This window comes from Schistocerca nitens, chromosome 9 (genome assembly GCF_023898315.1).
Source record: "Schistocerca nitens isolate TAMUIC-IGC-003100 chromosome 9, iqSchNite1.1, whole genome shotgun sequence".
Classification (NCBI taxonomy): Eukaryota; Metazoa; Arthropoda; class Insecta; order Orthoptera; family Acrididae; genus Schistocerca; species Schistocerca nitens.
Genome location: NC_064622.1, coordinates 80,886,297 through 80,914,078, shown reverse-complemented (window position 1 = coordinate 80,914,078; position 27,782 = coordinate 80,886,297). Strand labels below are relative to the sequence as shown.

Below are 27,782 nucleotides of genomic sequence, written 5' to 3'. Positions count from 1 at the left end.
ACCACTCCATACGTAATCAGGTTCGATCAAAGAGCGTTTCCGCTGTGCATAATTTAAATCAGGGTTCCTTGTTAATTCGAAATCCCGGTCGAGTGCATCGATGTTCAGAAAAATAGCTATCCCTGTCTTTCAAAAATAACTGTACACTTAGACCAACTCCTTTGCACTTTTCCAGAGTTCTACCGACGACCAGTAACCTGACATCTGATTTACCTTCGACTGAACTTCTGTGATCGTTCCATTTCATATCCCTACAAATTGTTACAGTTATTTGCATGCGGTGACAAGTTCCATTTGTGACTCGCTGAAATTATGTTTTTCTCGTTCCATGAACCGCAAAATTTAACATTTCTGTAATATTCGAAAGAAATCAATCACAGGTATTGAGAAGAAGGTACTGTACATGCTGGTCAGAAATAACAAGATAACACAGTAGGTACTTCTGAATATTTTTATTATTTACAAAATGATACAGAAAAATTTCAAATTAATAGAAACGTTTTCGGTGCAGATGGACTTCATGGAAGCTGTATACATGCCGAAATGTTCTCGAGGACAGTAGAAGGCGTACGTCGCTGCTGCCACTACAGGTGTTATTAACTGCTGACATTCTCCAGCAACAGCCAGGATTCGGAAGGAATCCCTGCGACGGGAAATAAAGATACAATTAGCTGAGCTGTATAGGTGAACTTATTTCTTTTAATTTAGCCTAGCCTCACACTCTGGGATATTTCTCTCCTATGTTACATCCTCTTGACGTCTCAAGCTTTGGGGAATGCTGTCAAACGCTTCCATAATTTTAGACGTTATTTCTGTTGCAAGAGCCATATTCAAGAGCTGCTCCAGTGCTGCAACTGTAAATTCAAGTGTGTTGCTCGGGTTATTGGGTAGGTACCTCCACGATCGATACCGAAACAGTAAACCAGAAAGCTGATTTAATGAAGTGGGGCTGCGTCTGTGGATTTATGAAGGTTTAGAAAGAGTTTACCTGCACCCTGTCCATAGTAAAGAGCCCTTCTTATGTAACACTTAACGTGTGTGTGTGTGTGAGCGCACTCTTACGCTTTTACTGAACAGAATCAAGCTGTCTTATTCTTGTCACGTAACTAAGAACACTTTGACAGTTATATCACAGTACGTCATCGGAAGAGGAAGATTTTCCGACCTCTGTTCGTGTCACATGTAGCTGACTTGTCTAGTCAACCGACTCTCAGTCCTTGCAACGTTGTAAAGATAAATCCTTCTGCATGAAAACGGAAGAGCTATTTCGGTTAGATTCATACTGGCCGAATGAGCTAGCATGGAGGTAGGGTTTCCGCGGTCTCCGTGTTCTGTATTTACTAGCAAGTATTGTAAAAGTAAGTGCTGACGAGGATTAAACCCGGAACCTCGTCTTTCGTGGGATTTCTTGTTCTCTTTGGGTCTTTGCACTTCCCTTCAAGCCTATCCTTCCCTCTCCAAAACTGCCTTCCTGTGCACCAGCTCCTTTTTCTACGGACACAATTTCAAACGACGTATCTGTGTACGTGACTTAAACCTTTTGGCTATTAATCCACATAATTAACTGAAAGATCTTGTCCCTTGAAAGCTGAGTCTTCCTTCCTTTAATGGAGCGAGGCTGTTTATCTTTGGATGTTTAAAATTTACTACCCAAAACATCATCGTAGAAAACTAAACCCTAGATCTGACTGTGGACTGAATTCCAACCTTAAACCGTCTATTTTCTTCCAAGGAAAAAAGCGGAAAAGGTGTTTTTCTTCTAAGCCCTGTTCATTTTCAAAATAAAATTCATATTCTGTTTTTTACTAAAAAATTTAACGACCTTCAACAGAAAACCCTTGATCCATAAAGTTGGGAAAATGATGTTTGTGCCTGCAGAAGGCCAACTTCCATCCAGAACGATAAACGAAAAATTGCGAGAGTCTCAGAGTGAGGACCCCGGCGCAGTGTTAGGTATCCGGCTCGGCACTGGTTGACGTGATATCCTCCTGCGGGATGTCATACCGAATTCCGTCCAGTTGGCGCGTTATATCGTCAAAACCCGGAGCTGTTTGGAGGACCCTGACCACAACTCTCCAACGCAGCTTTATCCGCAGAGATTCGGCGACCTTGCTAACCAAAGTATGGTTTGGAAAGCACGAAGACAAGCAACACACACTCGACGTGTACGGGCGAGCATTATCTTGTTGAAATGTAAGTCCAAAATGGCTTCCCATGAACGGCACAAGACGGGGCGTAGAATATCGACGTACCGCTATGCTGTAAGATTGCAGCGAATGACAACCAAAGGGGTCGTGCTATGAAGAAAATGGTACTGCTTGCCGTCACCCCTGGATGTCGGGCGACAGTCAGTAGACTGTATTCGAGCACTGCCCGGGCGTCTCCACACACGTCTTCGGCCTGAAATCTTCAGCGATGAGTCTCGCTTCAAATTGAGCTCAGACGACCAGCGAAGATGTGATTCGAGATGCCTTGAACAGCAGCGGGATAGCTATCTGACTCTCGCCCACTATACGCTTCGACATACGGAAGTGACTGTCTGGGGTGCCATTTCATTTCATAGCATGACCCATTTGGTGGTCATCCGCAACTCCCTTACAGCACAGCGGAGTGTCGCGATATCTTACGCGCTCTTATCTCGGCCCTCCTGGCAAGCCATCCTGGGATTACATTTCAGCAACATAATGCCCGCCCACACATGGAGAGAGTTTCTACTGCTTGTTTGCGTGTTTCCAAACCATACCTTGGCCGTAAATGTCGCCACGTCTCACCTCTATTGGGTTGTTTGGGGGAAGAGACCAAACGGCGAGGTCATCGGTCTCATCGGATTGGGGAAGGACATGGAAAGAATTCGGCCGTGCCCTGGCGAAGGAACCAGCCCGGCATTTGCCTGGAGCGATTTAGGGAAATCTCGGAAAACCTAAATCAAAATGGTCAGACACGGGATTGAACCGTCGTTCTCCCGAATGCGAGTCCAGTGTGCTAACCACTGCGCCACCTCGCTCGGTCTCCACTATTCAGAACGTTTGGAAACTGTGGGCAGGGTCCTCCAAACAGCTCGGGATTTTGACGATCTAACCGCCAAATGGACAGAATTCTATACCATGTCCCGCAGGAGGACAGCTAACAACTCTTTCAATGAGTACCAAGCCGGATAACGGCTTGCTTAAGCATGAGAAGCGGACCAACGTGTTTCTGATTTGCTACATTTGTGAAACTCTTTCTCTTGAATAAATCATCCAGTTTTTCTGAAACTCTATTCACTTGTTTGTCTGTACATTATATCACATGACCGATTTCGACCCCATTCGGATAATTCTTTCCTGGTGCGTCGTTTGCTACGTCTCAGAAAGTATATATGGCGATTCTGTATCAGATCATTCAAACAACACAAAAACAAATATAAATTCTCAAAGAAACAAGAGTAACTTTGAGGCTCCAATTACAATAAAAAGAAACTACATCTTCAACTTTTTTAGTCCTGTCTTCCTCAGTTGCGTCTAATATTACGGTATATTGACAATTTTTACTTATGGACACACAAATACAGAACAAACACAACATTTCCAGAATACAAAAGAACTCACAAGCTGAAAACTTACAAACACACTCAACAAACACACTCAACAAACACACGCAATGACAACACCATATAGAAAAGAACCAGATGGTACACCATGACCTACACTCACAAACTAACACACAGAGTTGCAAACATCCTAAAGAGACAGGGCTTCAAAATAGCATATAAGCCTGGGCAAACCCTCCAATCACATCTAAGCCAGCCAGCTACCAAGAGGGACAAATTCCAACAATCAGGAATATATAAACTGGAATGTCAAAGTTGTGATGCTTGTACATAGGCATGACATGCAGGAATTTTGAAACAAGATACAAAGAACATATCAGATGTTGGAAGTATGAAACAAACCATTCCACATTTGCAGAGCATTTAAAACACCATAACCATCATCCTACAAACATGGAAAAAGAAATGAAAATAATGAGAAAACTTCCACCTCCAGAAAGCCATAGCACAAAACAAGCATGTGATAAATGAGCAAACACACATCAGCACAGGCTCCCTACTACACTTAATAAAGGAAATGATAACATAAAACAAAAAAACTCTTCCCCACACCATGTGGACACACACACATACATACATACACACACACACACACACACACACACAAACACACACACACACACACACACACACAGCCCAAAAAAAAAAAAACCAAACAAAAAATTATACCACCCAAACACACACACACACACACACACACACACACACACACACACACACGCATACACACACACACACACACACACACACACACACACACACACACACATACACACAGCACAAAAAATTATATCACACCAAAACACACACACATGCACACACACACACACACACACACACACACACACACAAACGCACACACAAATGCATACACGAACAGTTCACAGATACTTCAATAATAACACTCGAAAGTTTGGCAATAACATTCAATCTTTGGCAAAAACATTTGACAGTCGGCAACAGAAACCAAAACATTGCATTGAAACAAGCGTTCAGTTCATAGTGCTGTGGAATGTGGGAAAAAACCGCAAATTGGCATTCATAAGAAGAAGAACAACACCAAAAATGCAACAGGAGCGTAATATGTAAGAAATTGTCCACGAAACCTGCAAGTACAGTTCAAAACATTACTACTTAATAGAAAATACCAACCACCAGAGCTGTTTATAACCTATAGGCACAGTGAAAAAAAATGTAAATTAAATAGCTAACATATGTACATATTCCAGGCCGCTGTTGATGTCTTGCAGAAAATAATGGCGAAACGCGTATGTCACTAAAATTGTGATTTATTCAGTTGCTGTCAGACGGTCCATAAGTAAAAATTATCAATATACCGTAAGAAAGAAACTACATTTCTAGCAACAACCTGGTACCGAAAATTATAAAAAATGAATACCAGAAAATCTAGAGAGTCTCTCAGTTCAAATATTTAGGTGAAACTGGCGTAGAAAAGAGTGATTACAATATCAATTGTCACGGCAAAAATTCTGCTAAAAAATAACAAAAATGTCACACTACAAAACAGGCATGAAACCAGAGTGTCTATATGGGGTTATAACACTAATTTTAATCGGAAACAGAAACATTGAAGAAACTCAAAAGAGAGAAGGAAAATTAATAAGGAAAATATTTGGTCCATATAGTTGTAGGGAAGCAGCCTACTCACGCCGTAGTAAATTCACATCAGTCTTTCCATTGTGTGCCAGCCAGTCCGCTGTAACTAGCTCTGACGTCATAAATGTTGCGCAATACTTTAAAAATCAAGCAAATAACCTAAAACGTTTCTAGCTTGTCAGGAGTAATACTAAATCAACATGTGTTCAATGTCAGTTCAATAACTTTAACCATTTCCGAAATTTGGACTTTTTCTGTAAAAATCATTGGCGCAACAGAAAAGAGCTAGAGACTTAAAAATTTATATTTAGATTCCTTTTCCATAATAATTTAATAGAAACAGTATTTTGGATCTCACAAATTAAGATTTTAGTTGAAATTCTTAATTTTCTGGTTTTTGTCTTAAAAATTAAGGAAGCAAGATAGATTACGTAGGCTAATAAATAAGGCTAGGATGTTTATATTTAAGTAGAATGGAGATCCGCTATAACCATAAAGATGTGAGAAGTTTCATTTGAATAACTAGAAAACTATAGCGATAGCATATCTCCAAAGGGCAAGTTCAGAGCTCGCCTACTGCGTGCAATGTAATTAAATTAATTCTCTCGCCCAAAATATTTAACTTAGCCACGTCAAACTTTTATTATGATTACTTACTTGTGTGTTGAATGCACATTTAAATTGAGAGTTTCATCGGCCATCAGCAAAAGAAGCTATGATTTATTCGGTAACTTAAAGTGGTGCATTACTAGTCCAGCGGCTAGTCGGGAGAGCCGATTTGATCAGGCGTTCCCTTAGCCATCCGCACCACGGCTTTATATATAAGAACGCTGCGAGAGGAAGCAAGGCCCCAGTTCTCTCCAGATGCTGAATAGCACACCATCCGTGTCGTGAGTCGCGTCGCGTCGGTATCATTGCTATAAACAGCCTCGGATGCCGTATTAAGTTACTCGGGATACGCGTAACCATGTAATCATTTTCGAGTGAAGTGTTAATTCTGGGATGACTTTAATAATCTATCTTCAGTTTGCGTATGTCGTATTTTCACGTGCCGCTGCAGGACAGACCATTATTTAGCGTGGCGTTTGATGAGCATTATCATCAAATTATGGCGAGCATTCACTTAAACATTTAATTTGGACAGTTATAGTTGCATCAGCGCATTAGACTCTGAACTGCTCTGTTAGTAAGATTGTGTGGATTCTGTTTTTTTTTTTTTCATCTGTGACTTTCAGAATACAGAGAATTTTTAGAAAATCGTTTTTTGATTATGACTCCCAGACAATCTCCTAATTTCTCACAGCTATAAGCTGTAGCTATAAGACTGTTTCTCAGATGAAGTGGGCACTAGGAATTCTAACTACAGGCTTCACGTTTTGCTAATCACTTTCTGGTTGCCAATATTGTAGTTAGAGAGCCAGTGTTGAGAACGGCAAAAGACAGCATAAATAATAGGAACTGGTTTTACATTCTACATTATATATTAACAATATAAATTCCACCACCGCCCCACAAATGGTTAATCGGCCTTGAAGTGTTTCTACATTCAAACATTTATACAACAGTAAATTTTCTACCAGCCGCCCCATATGCAGTGCATCGGCCGGGAAATGCAGTGTTTCTACATTCTACAAAATTTTATACCACCATAAAATTCCACCAGCCGCCCCACATATGGTGCATCGGCCGGGAAAGAAACTGAGTAAAGTGAAAGTGATTTTAAATATTCGGATTCGGGAGTGAAATGCGACACACAACTGAGTAATAGAACAGTGAAAGTGTTACGTGTGTATGTGGACGACGCAATTGGATTAACAACGCATCTGGATTGACGGAGCTGGCACTGAGTGTAGCGGCGCTGCCGGCATCGCCAGAAGTCAGTTTCGCCGCACCGCAGTCATCCGCCGGAGCAACCGGAGCCGCGCCTGCAATTGCGGGCCACGCAAACACACAGCAGCCGTCGGAGTGCCGTCTGCAGTTCAACGCGTTGCATCAGTAATCCTGGTACGCCGCGCCGGCAACGCCATACGTCGTGCAGAAGGAACTAAGTTAAGTGAAAAGCTGTTAAAAATTTTACTAACCTGCACTAAAAGACTGTCGGAGATGGAACTGCCAAAAGAAACCGAGGTTAAACTTAAATCAGAACCTATGTCTATTGAGGGAACTGTAAATCCAGACAACGGTTCAAGTTTAAATATGCATGAAAATAGTAATGTTAAAGTGAAATATGAAGTATTGTCTCCTGACAGTAGTATGAAAAGGGGCAATGATTCAATAATAGAGACCCCTGTAGTAAAACAGAAATCAGAAATTGTTAATTTATTGGATGATAGTTTCTCTGTTGAATTAAAAATGAAACAGTCGTCAGAGGTGGTAGAGTTTAAAAAGGATAAGTTAGATATGACTGATCAATCAGAAGTTTCATTTAGTTTTGATGATTCTGGTATTGGAGCTAGTTTTTCGTCACCTGAGTGTGATAAAAAGCCAGCTAGTGAGCAACCCAAAGATGCTGGGGCTATTGATTTAAATGTTATATTACAAGCAATAGCTGCCAGTAATGCAAAAATGACAGCTGAATTAAAGTCTGAAATTGTGGCCAGCCAAACCAATTTTAATAAACGGTTTGAGGAAATGGACAATACCTTCAAGGCTGGTTGCAATAAGTTGAAAGAAGATCTGGACAGTTTGAATTATAAAATTGATTACAATCATGAGGATATTAAGAAAAAGGTTGCTCAACAATTTTCTGAAATGTATAAAACAGTAAAATCCGAAGTTTCTGAGGTTCACAGAGACTTCCAAATGGAAGATGCGAAGCTGGAGCACAAGTTAATAGAAAAGATCGAGGAGGAATCTGAACTGTGCGCAGATAGGTTTAAAGATGTTAATATAAAAGTAAACGTATGTCAAGCAGAAGTAGACGCAATCAAAACTGATACTACTCATATTGTGCAAAGAGTAGATAATGTTGAAATGAAAGTAGAAAATATTAGTACTAACATTGCTAACATTGAGAGTAAAGTAGCTTCAGTAACTTCTGGTAATGGTAGTATGCAACAAATTGTAGCTGCAAATGCCGCTTTTATCGGTTGTCGGCAGTTCTTGCGGTTCGATCCAGATGAAAATATCCACCCGCTAGATTTCTGGAACGATTTTGAAGATGTGATTCCACCAACTTGGTCGGAACGAGAGAAAATCTCATTTATTAGAAGCCATTTAGCAGATGACGCCATGCGTTAGTCAGCTGATGTTATGTTGAAGTGTAAAACATTAGCGGAGTTTAAAACAGCTTTCATTAATGAGTATTTGTCTAGCAATAAGCAAAATGAAGTGTTGAGAGAATTTTGGAGTGGAAAACGCTTCAATGCAGGCAAGGAATCTATTAAAGAGTTTGCCAGGTCATGGATCTCACGTTTGTCACATTTGGACGAAAAACTAAAACCTGAAATGATAATATTAGGTCTTGAAGCCAAACTGCCATGGTATTGGCCAACTAGAATTATATCTGCCCCTAGAGACAATCTGGATCGTTTCATTGAGTATTTGGAACGTGTAGAACGTGTTGCTGCCAATGAGGAGCAAGCACGTAGTAACAGAAATGCTAATAACACTAGTAGTAATTTTAAGAACGAGCAGAATGGCAACGTAAACATCAGAACAGTAGGTGTTCGCCATCCTAAGAGAGGTAGGAATTGGAGAAATAATTATCAGAACCAACAATGGCATCCAAATGATAATAATTTTGTTCCAAACAAAATTATGCAGGTAAACAACAGTATGGAAAGCAATGCTGTGCCAGTTAACTATAATGGAAATAAAGGAAACAGTAGTAGGCCGAGGCAGGAAAACTAGTTCCCGTCTATGAGGACACTGGCGCTCACCAGGCGGTTACTTTTCCTAAGCCAGTAGTTACGGGAATTGGTAAGACAGATCAGAATACTCAGACTGAACATGTGGATGAAGGGTCGGTAGCATCTAAGAATACAGCAGAAATATTAGATCACTCACAGTATTTGATAGATACCGTGTTAGAAACGCTTTCTAAGTGGGAAGAGAAAGAGAAGGAGCAGCAGTGTAATGGTAGGGAAGAGCTACAAAATACTGAATTGACAGGTGAAGAAGCAGAAGAACTTCATGCTTATATTTACAATGAGGATGATGTGCTCTTATCTAAAGTGCCTGTGCAGGATGTTGATACTGTACTAATAGATTTAGGACAGGAGGTAAGTGAGAATGTAGAGGGTAGCCTGTTGGGGGTCGATGAACCCAGTAGCTGTGACCAGTTGTCACTTGAGAAGGAACCCGACGATAATAATGAAAGTGGTTTCGCTGTAACTAGTGTTATGCCCGGTCTGGAGGCGCAGAATCGCTCAGACTACAGTAATTTGGGTCATGTTCAGCAAACTAAATGTAATGAAGTCGTGCGGTGTTTCGATTTAAAATTAATAGACCGACTGGGAAAGGCAGCTGAAAATGTAATTCAGGAAAACCCTACACACTTTGACCTAAATGTAATGAAGACAGATGTCGATCACTTTCGTAGGAGACAAATCCAAAAGGAACTATTGGATGAGTTTGAGGAACCACCTGTACAAACTAGAATAAGCCACCCTATAATAATAGTGAATATGTTGGGTATCAATGTACGTTGTCTCTTAGACAGTGGAAGTGAGGTGAGTGCGATATCTCAGTCCTTCTTTGATACATTACCTGGTAAAGACAAGCTTACAGTAATGAGGGTATCAGGACTGAGAATAATTGGTGCTACCGGCAAAGTGTCAAAAACGGTAAAGCAAGAAGCTTTGCTGCCCTTTACCATTGAGGGTAATTTAATTGATCATCCATGCTTAATTGTAAACAATCTCAGTATTGAGGTTTTAATTGGCATAGATTTCTTGTCGAAATATCAGAGTGTTGTTGACTTTGAAAGAAGCCAGTTAAAAATGGTCTTGCCAATAACCGGAGTAATTACAGTACCTTTTAGTGATAAACATGTAGTAACTAATGATGAAACTTGGGAGCTGCCTATACGAGTTCTGAAAAATAGGAGCTATTGGGACGAAGGTGTTAATCTTAGTACAAGTAAGCTAAACACAGAAGAAGAAGAAGCAATTATTTTGGACAAAATAGAAGCTAAATTGCAGGAAATCGATAAAATTTCAGCTAATCAGAAGGAAGAACTGAGACAGGTTCTAAAAAGGCATCATAAGGTATTTTTAGATCGACGTGGTGTGGTCAAAGGTTATGAATGAATGCTGTAGGGAGGAGGTTGTTCTGTAACCTCTACACAGTGTGGCAACTGTGCAGTCCCACCTGTGTGAGATCTTCTTTCCATTTCAGGTCTCATTCATTCTTCATCTTTCCTATCCACCTAAAATTTCGACCTCTTCTTTCCAACACATTAAATTTTCCGTTATGGTTATCAAGCCAATAATAAACTAATGAATTCTGTAGGGAGGAGGTTGTTCTGTAACCTCTACACGGTGTGGCAGCTGTGCAGTCCCAGCTGTGTGAGATCTTCTTTCCTTTTCAGGTCTCATTCTTTCTTCATCTTTCCTATCCACAAAAAATTTGACCCCTTCTTTCCAATACGAAAATTTTCCGTCATGGCTATCAAGCCATGAGTTCTGTAACCATTCTATCCACCAATTAGTGAAGAAAAATACCTAATGTGACAAACCTAACAGTGACATAAACAACAGAGAAGTATGACGTAATTAAGATACAAATGTATTTGAGTAACAATTGTGTATAGAACCCTGGTAATATTGTAAGTACAAAGTGTTGTTTTATTTGAAGTGGTCCACCAACAATATTTAAAAAAAAGATATACAAGTTCGTTTATAAACAGGATCTGAAGTGGCAGTGAAACCTATTGTATGCTGTAGAGCTAAGAGATTGCTTAGTGTTATGAAAAATATGCAGACAAGTTGTAAGAATAGACTCACCTTGTGTAGCAAGGAATGGCAGTGTAACAGAATTGAACAGTGTTTGTGGTTGAGACGTGTAGGACACGTCCCTGAAGTATTTATAAGGTTGGAGCTGGCCGTTATTTGGTGTAGTGTGTGACAGGACACACCTACATGTATTGAGGTTATGAGTTGGATGCGTGAATGCGACCGTAGGTACCCTTACGGTAGAAGAGACAGAGCAGCTCATGGTGCCCTATAGGTTTAAGGAATTTAGCATTACGCTCATCCATAATTACTTAATGCATTTTAGTGGTAGGTCGAGAGAGACTACCTGTGGTTTCAGCGTCCGATAGAGTGGAAATGGATTGCCACGTGAGCAAACTGATCAGCTGCAATACACTATATATATGAAATAAATGTGCTATCCTATGCTTTAAATGTTAATAGAGTGAGTGTTAAATAAGTACATACACTAGCAACATAATTGAGTAACATAATGGCAGACGTGAAACACTATTTATAGCTCAGTATAAATACACTTCGATAAAGTAAGTACATAATTGCAGATGTGGAACTGACACAACAGCAGAGGACCAATAAGTGGATTTAGTAGTCAACTAAACGTAGTGTGTTTTGAACACTCAGAATTGTACTATTACCACAAGTTACTCACATGTACAAAGGAACTGAGATGACAACTACTAATCAAATATACTCATACTATCTCTAAGAATAAGGTAATAAAAGATGAGTCTTCTAAGTGAATAAAATACAAATGTATCAGGAATGTACCGAGCATTGGTTCAGTGTTCCGGTCCAGAAATAATAAATTCAGATTAAATAGGATTTATGATTGTATGCCTTGAGCATAAATTTTCTCTAGTACGTGACTAACGGCGTTTTGAGCCATTTGTTTACCAATTTTATGACAATTAAGTAACCACGAGAGTAAAACTGAAAAAGTTCTGTTAACTTTGTTCCAGCAAAATATTGAAGGATAAAATGTATATATCCCCATTTCATTGAGACCCACCCTTAGATATTAAGTGAACAGAGTCTGAGGCACTCTTTTTGTTTGTTCTACAGGACAAACCAGATAATGGCAGCCTGGTAGCTGCGTGAAAGTGTGGAGTGACTTGGACACAACTCACAGTGACCCCTCCCCTTTCCCCATGTAATTTAGAGTGATCGTGAAGGACGCACACCATAGCAACTTCCCGTCCTCTACCCTTGTGAATGGAGGTGTAGAACGCCAGCCAAAGCGGCTACAACCACATGTGTAAAAATGATTTGTGAAATTTTCTTTCAGGTTCAGAAAAGACTGCTATGATATAATCATCTGTTTATGTATCATGAATAACTGTGTTATTTTCTTTGAATTTGTGTATGTAAAAATGTATTTAATGGATTTAAGATTTTCATAATTTTACCTATTTGTGTTTGTCTAAGGCAATATGTATGCCAAAGTATTTCATTGATTTTGATTAAATTTTGAGTGACAATGTTGCTTAAGAGGCAGTGACCATGCGAGCAATTTAAATAATTAAAGTAGGTAATCAGTTTTCTTTTAATATTTCTATATGTTTACATTTCAATTTTAATTTTTCATAGGGAGTTAAGCTGTACTCTTGCTTCCCTTTTTGTAATTAAATTTTTTTTTTGGTCATTAACATTCAAAAAAAATTTAAGTAGAGGGTGATGTAGGGAAGCAGCCTACTCACGCCATAGTAAATTCACATCAATCTTTCCATTGTGTGCCAGCCAGTCCGCTGTAACTAGCTCTGACGTCATAAATGTTACGCAATACTTTAAAAATCAAGCAAATAACCTAAAACGTTTCTAGCATGTCAGGAGTAATACTAAATCAACATGTGTTCAATGTCAGTTCAATAACTTTAACCATTTTCAAAATTTGGACTTTTTCTGTAGAAATCATTGGCGCAACAGAAAAGAGCTAGAGACTTAAAAATTTATATTTAGATTCCTTTTCCATAATAATTTAATAGAAACAGTATTTTGGATCTCACAAATTAAGATTTTAGTTGAAATTCTTAATTTTCTGGTTTTTGTCTTAAAAATTAAGGAAGCAAGATAGATTAAGTAGGCTAATAAATAAGGCTAGGATGTTTATATTTAAGTAGAATGGAGATCCGCTATAACCATAAAGATGTGAAAAGTTTCATTTGAATAACTAGAAAACTATAGCGATAGCATATCTCCAAAGGGCAAGTTCAGAGCTCGCCTACTGCGTGCAATGTAATTAAATTAATTCTCTCGCCCAAAATATTTAACTTAGCCACGTCAAACTTTTATTATGATTACTTACCTGTGTGTTGAATTCACATTTAAATTAAGAGTTTCATCGGCCATCAGCAAAAGAAGCTATGATTTATTCGGTAACTTAAAGTGGTGCATTACTAGTCCAGCGGCTAGTCGGGAGAGCCGATTTGATCAGGCGTTCCCTTAGCCGTCCGCACCGCGGCTTTATATATAAGAACGCTGCGAGAGGAAGCAAGGCCCCAGTTCTCTCCAGACGCTGAATAGCACACCATCTGTGTCGGGAGTCGCGTCGCGTCGGTAACATTGCTATAAACAGCCTCGGATGCCGTATTAAGTTACTCGGGATACGCGTAACCATGAAATCATTTTCGAGTGAAGTGTTAATTCTGGGATGACTTTAATAATCTATCTTCAGTTTGCGTATGTCGTATTTTCACGTGCCGCTGCAGGACAGATATTCTACCTTATTTAGCGTGGCGTTTGATGAGCATTATCATCAAATTATGGCGAGCATTCACTTAAACATTTAATTTGGACAGTTATAGTTGCATCAGCGCATTAGACTCTGAACTGCTCTGTTAGTCAGATTGTGTGGATTCTGTTTTTTTTTTTCATCTGTGACTTTCAGAATACAGAGAATTTTTAGAAAATCGTTTTTTGATTATGACTCCCAGACAATCTCCTAATTTCTCAGAGCTATAAGCTGTAGCTATAAGTCTGTTTCTCAGATGAAGTGGGCACTAGGAATTCTAATTACAGGCTTCACGTTTTGCTAATCACTTTCTGGTTGCCAATATTGTAGTTAGAGAGCCAGTGTTGAGAACGGCAAAAGACAGCATAAATAATAGGAACTGGTTTTACATTCTACATTATATATTAACAATATAAATTCCACCGCCGCCCCACAAATGGTTAATCGGCCTTGAAGTGTTTCTGCATTCAAACATTTATACAACAGTAAATTTTCTACCAGCCGCCCCACATAGTGTTGACGAAGGAACAAGCAGATTAGGAGCAGATATCGAAATGGAGACCAACTATGGAGCCACTTTCCAACTCTGTCAGGTGCTCCAAACTTCATAGAAAGAAGCTTCTCTGAGTACCTCACAGGTCTAACAGCCCTGGAAGGAAGAGCCTGTCTCATCCCAAGGATGGGATAGTCGAACCAAGGATTCTTGCGTTTCGTTGACAGTAATAGTCAATGTGAGAAGTATGAGTGCGTCCAACCGATCGACAGGGAATATTTACTTGGTACATGCACTCATTCCCGCGAATATCCTTCAATGCACTGAAAAAATAAACAGTTTTGCGGTGAACACATAGTGCGTAGTGGAGCGATCACTCTGTTTTAGCCAGCTGTGGCGACCGAGCGGTTCTAGGCGCTACAGTCTGGAACCGCACGACCGCTACGGTCGCAGGTTCGAATCCTGCCTCGTACATGGATGTGTGTGATGTCCTTACGTTGGTTAGGTTTAAGTAGTTTTAAGTTCTAGGGTACTTATGACCTCAGAAGTTAAGTCTCATAGTGGTCAGAGCCATTTGAACTACTTTTGAACTCTGTTTTAGAAATGGTTCAAAAGAAAAGATCGCTTAAATACTGTTTACTGGATAACCGGTTTCAACACACTAAAGGCGCCATCATCGGATCTGAATGTAGATTAACATTTATAAATCATTTGGATATAACGATACTTGAGGCAGATCAGTTGATGTAAACTTTTGTGACAACGATTTTATATCAGCTGGTCTGCCTCATGTATCGTTATATCCAAAAAGTTTATAAATACTAATCTACATTCAGATCCGATGATGGCACCTTTAGTGTGCTGAAACCGGTTATCCAGTAAACAGTATTTAAGCTATCTTGGCTTTTGAATCATTTCTAAAATTAACAGTTGTCGTGCGGCTCTCAGCATGTGCGAGACTTTATTTTTGATGCCATTTCGAAGGTTTGCGTGTCAGTTTCGCTCCTGATCAAGTAGTTTCTCATTTGATCTCACGAGGCTTAAGGAACCCCACTTTGCCACTCCTTATGCCACAGAAAAAAATGAAGTCAAAAGGAATTGGAGACATCATGTTTCCGACAGCAAGCAACGATCATTTTTCTAAGTTCTTCCACTTCATTGAAGAACGAAACAAACGAAGTGCTTGTTTTGATCTGCTTAAATTATCGACCATTTCTTAGCCCAAAGACAGTTACTTTATTGCAAAAATGGTGCACCTCCTTAGAGACATAGTTACAGAGTGCTGTTCTAAATCGTTGAACTGCAAGCACGATATTGGATGGCAAGGTTTGTGATCTTTATGATTACGTGACGAAACTTTGCGATATCATTCTTTGGGGACTATCGAAGTCTCCGTTGTCAACCCAGTTAAAAGGCTTGGAAACCGTTGTGTGCTGAGATACCATACAAGAAGAGTTTGTGATAGTAGGTACCAGAAACACCGTCGACATCCGATCGCACCAGGAACATCGCTGCGCGCAAACCAATCATGCTGCCCGCGAGAATCACGCCCCCTGTCGATGCGAGTCAGATAGAAACAGTGCAGGATAGGCAGACAGTGGTTACTCTTCAGTAGAAACAAAAAAGTGAATAGAATTATCGTGTATGGACAAAGACTGCCTTTCTAGAGATTTACTGTGTACGGTTAGTTTGGAACTTCTTTACTAATAGTACATCAACACAGAAGATTAGTTTTCTTCTGACTTAGTTCAGAGAACATTGTTTAGTTTGTGCGTTGAACTGTAGTTAATATGTTAAACTTGCATTCCACAACTGCTGTAGCCACCGTTCCCACACTAAACTAAACTCCATCCGAACAGGCCATGAAGGCTCAACGGTACCGACTGGCCGCCATGTCATCCTCAGCGCACAGGCGCCACCGGATGCGGATATAGAGAGGCATGAAGTCAGCATACCGTTCTCCTAGGCCTATGTCAGTTTACGACACCGAGCGTTCCCAAAGTTTTTCTGTGTTTCTTTCATTGAAACCACGCATCCGTCCTACCATGACGCCTTCATTACTCTTTTTCAGCGGCAGCGACATTTTCATCAAAGCACAACAGAAACAGAACTGAAGCAACAGTAATATTCAATTGTAGACATTCTGATCGAGTTTTGTAACGTCTGAGCAAAGTGCTGAAGGCTGATAAAGGGTGTAGGAAAATCTCGCGTCTCTAGTCGATATCTGTCGTGTGACACATTGGCGCCTTAGAGTACCTATTGCCAATGTTTATCAAAATTAACAAATATTTCACGGGCTGTTTCGGAAATTACATGAGAATAAACGATAAGGTTCTGTGGTGGTTCCATGTAACTCTATTACAGTAGTAAACATTTGAAGCAGAATGCTATAAAATTTCGTCTGAAACGTTTTCGAACCAGTCTACATCATATGAAAGCGATACCTACTTTCGGTTAGTATCATTAAATAATTTATGTTATTCCAATCCTTATCTCATGACAAGTGTGAAGGTGTAAAAGAAGGTGTCATATATTGAATGTGATCCCAAGGGTAAAAATCAGACAAAAACTGACTAATTCCAGAACTTTTCATAGAAATTTTGATATGTAAGGGATGTAACTGAGCATAAACAGACATAATGTCTGCAGGGATACCGAAATCGCTTGTTATATAATGTTACTTATAATCCGTCTTGATTGCAAAAATGTTTATTCACATGATCGGTTTCGGTTCCTCTAGAACCATCTTCAGATCTACAATTTCGGTTACAGGAGTAACCGAAAATGCAGATCTGAAGATGGCTCTAGAGGAACCGAAACCGGTCATGTGAATCAACATTTTTGTAATATAAGACGGATTATAAGTAACAGGGCGTAACTGTGTTAAGTACGGCTAACAGCCTATGTAATTTTACCTTTTTTATTTAGTCATAAGGACAGGCCTAGAAGGATAAGGCTATTTCCCGTCCTTCCGTCAGGGACACGTATGGCATTTGACACTGCACGACGTGCCCGGTTCGCAGAAAATCTCTGGAAGAATAAATCACCACACATTTGTATGTGAAATTTTATTCACTGTCCCTTGACAACAGTGTCGGGGCTCTTAAAGTAGCGAACATATTTAATTTATGCTGCGACTTGAACACTCGGAGGCACTTACGAGCCTAATATTCTACTGTGATCGAATTATAAATAATACAAGGGATAGTAGATAAGATGTAAAGAAGAGGTACAAGAGCACAGTACAAGTAACACTCGGGGGTCAGCTTCCTATTTGACTGCTGAAGCTCTGCAGAAATATGCGTGTACTATATAAAGGCATGAAATGTCATAGCACTAAATGCATTGCATTTCGAAGTGAAGTGTCAAACAGAAAGAGGACACAAACTCACGTCTCTTAACGGGCTGGCAGCCCTTGCGTGTACAGGCCCAGACTCCAGTGGGGGTGCAAGTGCATGTGTTGCAGTCTTGTTTCTTTGTCTGGCCAGGTGTACATTCTGGAAAAAATCAAAATATGATTGTTCTTAGCTTGTAAATCACAGCTGGACTATCCATTCCATATGACAACTAATTTATAAGTAAATATCTATACTCCGTCTCACATCAATGCAGATCCAATTGGGGAGGGGGTGGGGGAGGGCCGGGAGCCCCTCCCCCTCCTTTCAAAGAAAATTATTTTGTAGAAGCGTTTATCAATTTCCAAATAACACAGATAACTTTCAGAGAATAAAGCAGCATTGAAGTGAAAAGTCTATAAAGTGGAAGAGACTTGTTGCAACTAGAAACTCGATGAACACAGAACTCACTTCAGTGGACAGGACTGCGACCTCATGAGTAACATTCCACCCAGGTGAAAGCAATTATTCACAGGCTGTGCCTACCGGCTGTCAGCAACAACTCCAACATGGTTTGTGAGCCCCTAAGGCAAACTCCCCTCACGTACATGCTCGTGTAACCATTACCTGCAGACCTGTGCTCTCAGAATGAATCCCACCATCCTTTAACCCTTTCAGGGGAAGTGGTTCCGTTTGAAACCACCTACAATTTTCTAATTTTGTGGCAAAAGGGCAGTGGCTACATTTGGGACACAATTCAGCAGCCTAGTTGGTGCTGCCCTCTAGCGGCTGTCACTGGAACCGCTTCAAGGTCTGTAAATATTAGCAAGTAGTGAGGCGATTTGGATAGCCATTTTTGTACGCTGTGCGCGAACGTCTTTGTTCTCAAACTGTGACTGTATTCTTCTATATTAGGTAACTTTTATGCATGTATTAAATGCAGAATCCTGTTCTGTTTACATTAATACTATATGTACTGCAATAATAACCAAAATAATGCGTTTATTTCCGTGAATGTTGTGGTGGTTCCATTCGAAACTACTGCTCCTGTAACGGCAGCATTAGTAGGTGTGACAATTTTCTTTTTTTCGAGTTCCACGTGATGTGTTCTCACAGACTAAAGGATGAGGAAATTCTGGAGTGCCTTTTCGCAGATATTCCTTCAGATTCCGACTCACAGATTGACACAAGCAGTGACAGTGAAAGTGATGTGCTAGCTGAAGACAGTGATCTGGATTTGCGAATGAAAACACCTGTTTTATCTCAAATTATTTCGGGAAGTGAGAGTGAGGACCATTTTGACAATGACAGTGATGATAGTTTCAGCACTAATGACGATTTGCCACTGTCTTCCATTGCGAATTTTCCTCGGAGAAAGGACGACGTGCAATAAACTTTGCCGGCAATTTTTCAGAGGAAGCTGGTGTACGAGGAAAACTTAAAAATGACAGTGAAGGTATGCAACCAGTAGATTTCTTTTGTGTCTGTTTTGTGACACTATGTTTGAACACACAGTTTTCCAGTCTAACCTGCACACCACACAGAAAGGTGGTAATTTCAGGCCTCTTTCTAAAGCAGAACTAAAAGTGTTTTTGGCTATAAACATTCTACTGGGAATCAAGAAACCTTGTTATTATCGTGATTGCTGGTCATCCCATAAGGAACTTCGGGATGAGTACATTTCCTCACTAATGTCGGTAAAAAGGTTCAGCTAGATTTTGACACATATTCACATCAATGACAACGCTGTTATGCCTTCAAGGGAGAGCAGAAGTTATGACAAATTATATAAAATCCGTCCACTAATCAATCAGATACTGATAAACTTCAAAGAATTCTATGCATCTACTAAGTAGCAACCTATAGATGAATGCATGGTGAAGTTTAAAGGACGAATCGCATTCAAATAATATATGCCCCAAAAGCCAATCAAGAGGGGATACAAAATGTGGGTCAGAGCTGATAAGCTTGGATATATTTGTTATTTTCACATATATTCTGCAAAAGTTGAATGCATAGTGGAAAAATCCTTAGGGGAGAGAGTTGTGAGAGATATGTGTAAAGAGTGGGAAGGAAAGGGATACCACATATACTTGACAATTTTTTTACCAGTGTCTCACTTTTACAGAAGCTAAAAGATTACGGACTTTTTGCCTGTGGAACAATTAGATCACACAGAAAAGGACTTCCTACGCTAAAAACAGACAAAGAGTTGCAAAGAGAAGAGTTCGACTGGTCAGTTCGTTCTGATGGCATTGCCTGCATCAAATGGGAAGACAAACGTGTAGTCATATTGTTGTCTACAGTTGATTCGCCTGTATGTGTTGAAGAAGTCAGCTGTAAAGAAAAGGATGGAAAAATCACAAAGGTACCTTGCCCAAAAATAGTGAAATCATATAATGCAAATATGGGATGTGTCGATAAGGCAGATATGATGAACAGTTTTTATGCAATAGACAGGAAATCACGAAGGTGATGGCTAATATTATTTTGGTATATAGTTGATTTTTCTATTGGAAATGCATTTGTTCTGTTTCGATTATGTAATCCAACAGCGAAGCAAGTGCTAAAGGATTTTCGAAGACGTGTTGCCACAGGCCTGGTAGGCTGTAATGTCTTTAAAGATGGTCCTGGCCATCTCAGTACACTGTCAGAACCATCTGCAAAAAAATTCAAAACTGTTGTTCCCCATGAGAAACGTATATCAGAAGCAAAACATCTGCCAAAACATGGAACCTCAAGGTGCTGTGTGCACTGCAGCAGAGAGAAAAAAAACCACAGAAGCAGATGGACATGTAGTCACTGCCAGGTAGCCTTATGCTTATCTGCAGAAAGGAACTGCTTTTTACTGTATCATCAAAAGTGATAACATTTAGTGGGCAGTGGCTCTATTTGAAACCACCCTGTATATGTTCAGTTTATGTATATTTCATTTAATTTTTACATTTTTCTATCTCACTGTATGAAAATTAATAGAATAAAAACAAGGAAAAAAATTATTATTTTTTTATTTTGCCCCTGAAAGGGTTAAGGTACATGGACAGTTGAAGCGCATGACGCTCACGGACCAAAACACAAATGGATGTTGAAAAATGCCATGTACCCTGTACAACTAGGGCCTTTTGCGAACGTCTTGAAACATATCGTACCTCCTCTCTTGTAACCATGAACAGTAATCCAGTGGAGACGTATCTGCGTGCCCCATCCAATGGATGTAACCTCACAGTTTCTTAATTTAGACTTCATTTCGCGTATATTGTATAATGAAGAGGAGGACATGGGCAAAAAGAAAGGGGAGGGGGAGATCGACAGAAAGTGGTGGAGGGGAGGGGGGGCTTGTAGGAGGTGGGCAAAGAGAGGGGATGGAGATGATGAACAGAGGTTGGGGAAAAGAGGGGATGGAAATGGAGATAGGAACGGCAAATTAGAAAGTGAAACTCTGGAAATTCAAATAAAAATAGAAATCTTCTTTTCTTAACGAAGAGCCGAAACTTTTTTTTTGTACCACAAAAAGTCACCCTTGGCGATGAAACCACCGGACTGAGTTGCGATAAGCCTTCTCGAAATAGTTGACCTAGTTGTCGAGGAAAGGAGGTAGGTGCTGAATTCATGAAATGTGAAAGAAAGTTTGTGAACTACATAATGTAGCGTCTTCTACATGTATAAAGCAGTTTTCCTGAGTTGTGGGCTTAATCCATACAAATTTTGATTTAATTAAAATGCCTCGTCATTTTTAAGTTTTTAACTCTTAAAGGAAAATTGTAGAATAATTGCTATAACTTGTCCAGAACAACGTTTTGAGATTCAGGCACTGTATCCAGCATTCATTGCCTTACAGTGGCATCGCTTTTACGGGTTTATTTTAACGAGATAGGTAGACGACGGGATAATAAATACAATGAGCTTGTTTCATAGAGCAATTGTATCATTTCCTACAAATATTACGCCGTTACCACAGTATGTAGGTAACGATATTCAACATACAGCGACCTCAGGAAGAACTAGATGTTACTACTAACTAGAGTAACATGAAAAGAAAAGAAAGAAGGGAAAAATAATAAGTAAAATGATGTCGTTCAAGGGAGAAAATTTTAAACTTTATGTCTATACCGGCCTCATTGCTATTTATAATTCTTTCTTATTTTCTCGTGTCCATACTTTAGTTCCATCCTCCCTCTCGCTTAACTTTCCTTTCTCCTATTTGATTCTTTCTGCCCCCCCCCCCCCCCCCCCCGCCCCTTTCACTCTCTCTTTCCACACAAAAACACACTCACAAGGGAGTGCGCACGACGCACAGCGCACACGCATGGACGTTTACGTAGCTTGACCGGCCACGATTATCTGTTTCATTAGCTACATCCCGCGGCAATATATTTTATCTCTGAGGTTCAGTTGCGTTATCACGGACGTCGTTGCTGCGTGATTGCTGTTGCTGGCAGTAATTTTCCTTGCAAGTATGTCTCCCAGTGACACACACAACGCTTGACAGATATGACCAGAAACTCGTATTCTTGAGCTTTTTCACGTGTGAACTACACAGATCTCCAGTGCAACAACGAAACATTGTCACTGTGTGTCTCTCTGGGAAACTGTAAGGTTTCAATCAGCATTGTTTGCGTTCTCTGACAATACGATTGGTACAATTCAAGTGCGTTATGCAGGGTTGCTTCAGTCAACACTGATTACGACTGATGTGATTCAGTATATAAAGCCAGCAAGTTGCCAGACACTGTCTTTTATTGAAAAGTCTCTCACTGTATTGGGCTGCAAGTAGCTCGATGTTCCTGCATACGCTGGTTCATATATACACTCCTGGAAATGGAAAAAAGAACACATTGACACCGGTGTGTCAGACCCACCATACTTGCTCCGGACACTGCGAGAGGGCTGTACAAGCAATGATCACACGCACGGCACAGCGGACACACCAGGAACCGCGGTGTTGGCCGTCGAATGGCGCTAGCTGCGCAGCATTTGTGCACCGCCGCCGTCAGTGTCAGCCAGTTTGCCGTGGCATACGGAGCTCCATCGCAGTCTTTAACACTGGTAGCATGCCGCGACAGCGTGGACGTGAACCGTATGTGCAGTTGACGGACTTTGAGCGAGGGCGTATAGTGGGCATGCGGGAGGCCGGGTGGACGTACCGCCGAATTGCTCAACACGTGGGGCATGAGGTCTCCACAGTACATCGATGTTGTCGCCAGTGGTCGGCGGAAGGTGCACGTGCCCGTCGACCTGGGACCGGACCGCAGCGACGCACGGATGCACGCCAAGACCGTAGGATCCTACGCAGTGCCGTAGGGGACCGCACCGCCACTTCCCAGCAAATTAGGGACACTGTTGCTCCTGGGGTATCGGCGAGGACCATTCGCAACCGTATCCATGAAGCTGGGCTACGGTCCCGCACACCGTTAGGCCGTCTTCCGCTCACGCCCCAACATCGTGCACCGCGCCTCCAGTGGTGTCGCGACAGGCGTGAATGGAGGGACGAATGGAGACGTGTCGTCTTCAGCGATGAGAGTCGCTTCTGCCTTGGTGCCAATGATGGTCGTATGCGTGTTTGGCGCCGTGCAGGTGAGCGCCACAATCAGGACTGCGTACGACCGAGGCACACAGGGCCAACACCCGGCATCATGGTGTGGGGAGCGATCTCCTACACTGGCCGTACACCACTGGTGATCGTCGAGGGGACACTGAATAGTGCACGGTACATCCTAACCGTCATCGAACCCATCGTTCTACCATTCCTAGACCGGCAAGGGAACTTGCTGTTCCAACAGGGCAATGCACGTCCGCATGTATCCCGTGCCACCCAACGTGCTCTAGAAGGTGTAAGTCAACTACCCTGGCCAGCAAGATCTCCGGATCTGTCCCCCATTGAGCATGTTTGGGACTGGATGAAGCGTCGTCTCACGCGGTCTGCACGTCCAGCACGAACGCTGGTCCAACTGAGGCGCCAGGTGGAAATGGCATGGCAAGCCGTTCCACAGGACTACATCCAGCATCTCTACGATCGTGTCCATGGGAGAATAGCAGCCTGCATTGCGGCGAAAGGTGGATATACACTATACTAGTGCCGACATTGTGCATGCTCTGTTGCCTGTGTCTATGTGCCTGTGGTTCTGTCAGTGTGATCATGTGATGTATCTGAGCCCAGGAATGTGTCAATAAAGTTTCCCCTTCCTGGGACAATGAATTCACGGTGTTCTTATTTCAATTTCCAGGAGTATATATATATATATATATATATATATATATATATATATATATATATATATATATATATATATATATATATATATATCTGCCTCGTGATAACTGGGTGTTGTGTGATGTCCTTAGGTTAGTTACGTTTAAGTAGTTCTAAGTTCTAGGGGACTGATGACCATAAATGTTACGTCCCATAGTGCTCAGAGCCATTTTTTTAGTAACAATGAGTATGGTTTAAAATAACCCGTTAGTAGGTGTGTCCTGTTTACTTGCAGGAACAGAGCGTGTGTGACGTGATTCTATACGAATTGTTAAAGAAAATAAACTGGCTGCAGCAATTAACAGCAGGGTCACTTCGGTAATATTTATACACACAAGCGACTTAATCTTTGAAACCGCCCTTCTGCCGCCCCTGTCAGTTTGACACTCCAAGAAACGATTTCTGTTGACGGGGCCTGAAACCGACCCTGATTATCGGTAATGTTTTATGTGTGCTTTCAGAATATTGAGGCTGACTTCCAAAAGCTTGACGAACTTACAGTGAGCGGAAGAAAAAAAATCTAAGGGTCATGTAGACTACAGACTATCGCTACGTGCAGTTGCTCTCTTCAAGGTTCGGGCTCGGTCACGAAACAATGCGAGGGGATATTCACTGTTGTTGATCAGCCCTTACGGCACCAGCCTTCGCAGATACGCTTAGTGGTGTAAGGAAGAATTAAGAAAAACATGGGTTGTGGACGAAGAGGAAGACTTCGTTAGTGTTAAGGGGCACAAAAATGTATAAAATTCGGAGAAAAATTGTGACACTAGTAGACAACTACCTCATAATGTCTTCGAATAGGAAATATGTGTTCAGTATATTTAAAACGATATATAAAGAGCATATTAGGAGATGATCGTAGCGTACAAATCGTTCTCATCAGATTTAACACGTTTTTAAACGACATCGCACACCCATAGTAACGAAAATCGAGGTGAAAGTAATCAGCAAGAACCGCTGTGATGAAAGCGTAGTGATACTTAAAGACAACTACAACGCCCACACTCACGTTGTCACTCATGAACCATTTCCAGTCCCCGTACAGCACGGCGGAACACAAATAGCATTTTGCAAATACGTTGCACTGAAATTTAAGGTGTGTAAACCCAGGTAACCATATGACTATCGCATTATAAGGCAATCTGAAAATTTCGACTGTGTTGCACCAGAATAGAAACTTAAAGATGTCATGCCATGGGTAGCGGCTAGCTCTTATAAAATTGTCCGAAATGGTTCCAGAAAAAGGACAAGATGTTTATAACGTCATTTCAGGTTACCTGTGGTACTTTTGGGCGGAAGAAGGAAACGTCAGGTGCAAATCTAAAGCATGTTCACAGTTGAACAAGTGAAGGGGCTGAAAACTAACCTATGAAACGCAGTGTTATGGAGTAAGTAATAAATTAAGACACAAAGGAGTTACAGACATTGACTGCGAGTGAGAAACTGATTTAAATACGGGGAAGTTTGAAAATTTGCGCTGGACCGGGATTTGAAACCGGGTCTCCTGCTTACTAGGCAGACACGATAGACCAGACAACACATATCTGTAAGTAATAAATATAGCGTAGAATCAGGGACGAAACAGTTAGTGGCACAAGTAAAAAAAGACAAGTTTGATAGAACATGTCGTGAAGACATCAAGGAATGTTTAAACTGGTAACGGCGGAGGGCGTGGGAGGTAAAATTGCAGAGGAAGACCAATGCACAAATATAGTAGGTAGGTGGATATGTGTAGGAGCAGTTATTCTGAAATGTAGGGACTTTCATAGGATAGAGTTGGGGAGAGAGCTGTATCGAATCAGTCTCCGGGCTGAAGACCACAACAACTGCAACAACAACATGTCCAGTTTAAGTCCTGTTCCCATTGGTGAAACCCTTTACATTAAGCTGAAGAATGCGGCCCTGAGGGAGGCCTCTGATTTGCACCAGTCTTGGGCTCTGCCCTTATGTGTGAGAACAGATTGGGCATATGATTAGTGAAAATGAATAGTTCAAATTTCTAGGTGTTCATATGGTAAACTGTCATGGAAAAACCACTTTTGGGATCATGTTCAAAGTCTTAATGCTGCCATTTTTACTATTCGAACGGCATCTGAAGTAAGTGATAGTTCGACACGAAAAATAGTCTACTTTGCTTATTTTCATTCACTTACGACGCGTGGTATTAGGTATTTTGGGGTAATTCTTCCCCTCTCAAAGGATATTTTTGACTCAGAAATGGTCAAAAACCCAGTCTGCATTGGAATCGCACTTCCTTGACTCTTGCACAAAAAGGTGTGCAGTATACTGGTACATCCATTTTCAATCAGCTAATACAAGAATTCAAAAATCTTAGAGTGATCCACGCACTTTCGAATGGAAACTGAAGAGTTTCGTCATGTGTCACTCATTGTATTCCGCCGAGAAGTTCGTTGAAAAATTAAGCTAATTGCTGTGTTACATTGTTGATTGCGTTTACATAAGCTTGTACTTGTCTTTTTTGTGTTCATCAACATTTTATTTTATCTGTTGAAACGTCCCCTTAGAAAAATTATACATGACTGTGCTTAAACTGACATACAAAATTTTTAGCGCAACGCAATCTGACTTTCAATAATCCCTACAAGAGAATGGCCCTGACTAACATTAACCTATACGTTTCACAGATCACTTACCTCACAAAAATCTTCGTTACTCAAACTACTGCAATACAGCGAGCGCCACTACTGCCAGCTAAATAAAAGATTCAAACTACTGAAGGCACTAACTACTGATAGGCGTAGTTAGCAAATGAAAGATTTTGATAGAGAACAAACAATGTATTTACCTTAATAGTGTTCAAAAGTCATAATATATATATATAGCAGTTCATGACATCCCTTCTTACAAATGTACTGTTTCTGATGGACACAGGTCCAGATCACCCGCTCTCAAAAATCCGGCATGTCACCAGCCTACTTACACTGTTACTAATATTATGTTATAATTTCATATACTGACACATTCCATGACCGGGGAGATTTGCTCCTACATCTACATCTACACCTACATTTATACTCCGCAAGCCACCCAACGGTGTGTGGCGGAGGGCACTTTACGTGCCACTGTCATTACCTCCCTTTCCTGTTCCAGTCGCGTATGGTTCGCGGGAAGAACGACTGCCGGAAAGCCTCCGTAAGCGCTCGAATCCCTCTAATTTTACATTCGTGATCTCCTCGGAAGGTATGAGTAGGGGTAAGCAATATATTCGATACCTCATCCAGAAACGCACCCTCTGGAAACCTGGACAGCAAGCCACACCGCGATGCAGAGCGCCTCTCTTGCAGAGTCTACCACTTCAGTTTGCTAAACATCTCCGTAACGCTATCACGCATACCAAATAACCCTGTGACGAAACGCGCCGCTCTTCTTTGGATCTTCTATATTTCCTCTGTCAACCCGACCTGGTACGGATCCCACACCGCTGAGCAATACTCAAGTATAGGTCGAACGAGTGTTTTGTAAGCCACCTCCTTTGCTGATGGACTATTTTTCTAAGGACTCTCCCAATGAATCTCAACCTGGCACCCGCCTTACCAACAATTAATTTTATATGATCATTCCACTTCAAACCGTTCCGCACTCATACTCCCAGATATTTTACAGAAGTGACTGCTACGAGTGTTTGTTCCGCTATCATATAATCATACAATAAAGGATGTGGTCCTACGGAATTCGACGTGTAAAGTAAAACAACAAGTGCAGGACTCACCCTGTTCGGCCTGGACCAGGACGACGAGGAGGAACGTGGCACAGAGAGCGAGAGCGAGCTTCATGGTGAGCGGTGAGTGGTGAGTGGTGCTGGTGATGACGTGG

General features: G+C 41.0%; 1 long non-coding RNA gene across 1 annotated transcript; it reads right to left on the bottom strand.

The window, feature by feature from the left end:
• Positions 1–478: 478 nt before the first annotated feature.
• Positions 479–27,782, bottom strand: LOC126204417 (uncharacterized). Its single transcript, XR_007540497.1, has 3 exons — positions 27,679–27,782; positions 17,756–17,860; positions 479–643 (listed from the first exon to the last, which is right to left on the bottom strand). It is a non-coding gene; the product is annotated as an uncharacterized LOC126204417 (long non-coding RNA).